This window comes from Rhincodon typus, chromosome 8, assembly GCF_021869965.1.
Source record: "Rhincodon typus isolate 14 chromosome 8, sRhiTyp1.1, whole genome shotgun sequence".
NCBI lineage: Eukaryota > Metazoa > Chordata > Chondrichthyes > Orectolobiformes > Rhincodontidae > Rhincodon > Rhincodon typus.
The window spans coordinates 17,351,120-17,352,954 of NC_063339.1; positions in this window are offsets into that span (position 1 = coordinate 17,351,120).

The window sequence follows — 1,835 nt, forward strand, 5'->3', positions numbered from 1 at the left end:
CTTTAATACATTCTCTGTAAAGCATTTTGTCTTCTTAAGTTTATCTTGAACATGACTAAAAGCTCTTTTTTTTTAATTCATTCTACTGGGAGGTAGCATGACAATACAAAGAATTTACGATACATCACTATAGACTGTAAAATACTTATTTTTGTTATCTCCAGCCATTCCAATTGTTCCATTTTCACCTATACACAAGAAAGCACCTCACAATCTGACAATATAACATGACAATATGCAAAGTGCACCGTATCTATCTCTTATTGCATTTATACTTAAGCAGATTTGAACACTCTTGGGTGATTTTGAGTATCTGAGGGGTTTAAGGTTGGAAATGAAAGTTATATTTGGAATATGCACTAATACCGAATCATCTCTTGCACTTTATGAGCATACTAACATATTTCAAATACTATAATGTGGAAACAGTGAAATCAGGACAACCAATCAATGTTGATATTTACCCTCTGCTCAAGAAAGCATTTCTATTCACAAGGATTGCAATGATTCAAGAAGGCAGCTCACCACAACCTTCCAAGGACAAATAGGGACGGGCAATAAATGCTGGCCAGCCAGCAATGCCCACATCCCACAAATGAATTTTAAAAAATTAACCATTCCATTCTCCCATCCCATCTGCAAGGCACAAGTCTGGAGTGCAACGGAAAACCCTTCACTTACCTGGTTGGTTGCAGTTCAAAAAACATTCAAGAAGCTTGGTACCATCCAGGGCAAATTATCTTACTGAACTGGTACCCCCATCCATCACCTAAAACATTTATTCTCTCCACCACCAGTGCACAGAGGCAGCAGTATGTATCAACAAGATGCACTGCAGTAACTCACCCAATGTTGCTTCCAAACCCATAATTTCCACCACCTTGAAGGACAAGGGCAACAGAACCATGTGAGGACCACAATCTACAATTTTCCCACCAAGCCAGTCACCAGTTTCACTTGGAACTACATCATCACCTGTAATTTCACGTTGGCAACATATCACCTCCTCCACTGTTGCTGGGTCTGAATCAATTACATTCTAGCTTTCACCAAGTGCCTGGATGGAATCTAAACACGTGTTTCCTATGAATTAGCCTTGACCGCTGGCTTAGTCACATGATATTGCCATCTTTCATGGATGATCTTTGACAATTTATCCACTCTGTTTTTCTTGAGCCAGCCATATTGGAGAGCGGAGAACAATGAAAGAAACTGTGTACTGTTTCACCACTCATCATTAAAATGCCTCTCATAACTGCAGATGAATGAAATGACTATATCAGAGCTTGGCCATCTGATTTCGCCTCCACACCGCACCAACGTAGTTGTAAATAGAGTGTGTGTGTGTGTGTGTGTGTGTGTGTGGTCGAGGAGGGAAGCACTGGGTTGTTCATTCAATGTCTCAACAGTGTAGGCTGTTCCAATCCATACACAAATGTACCATCTGATGTGTTCTCTAGAAATATTATGACTCTGGGAACAGGAAGACTGGGTTCTTACTGTGAACAAGCATCAGACGATTTATTCATAGAGCAACTCCGTTAAAGACATTGGAATAGTTTGGGCTCAAACTGGTTGACTTTCCAGTTGGATTGCAAAGTGCAGCTGTAAATATTCAAGATGGAACTGAACTCTTTATACAAGAATATCACATGGTATAATGTCACACTGATGTCACTACTTAACCTTCTTAAAGATGCACACTTACGTTATCATAATTGTATGCAGTATCACAACACCACCCCTCTCTGTTCCTATTAATTTATGGGTCTCTGTTTTGATGTAAGAAACACAATGTTCAACTTACATGCAGCAAGTTCCCACAAACAACAATG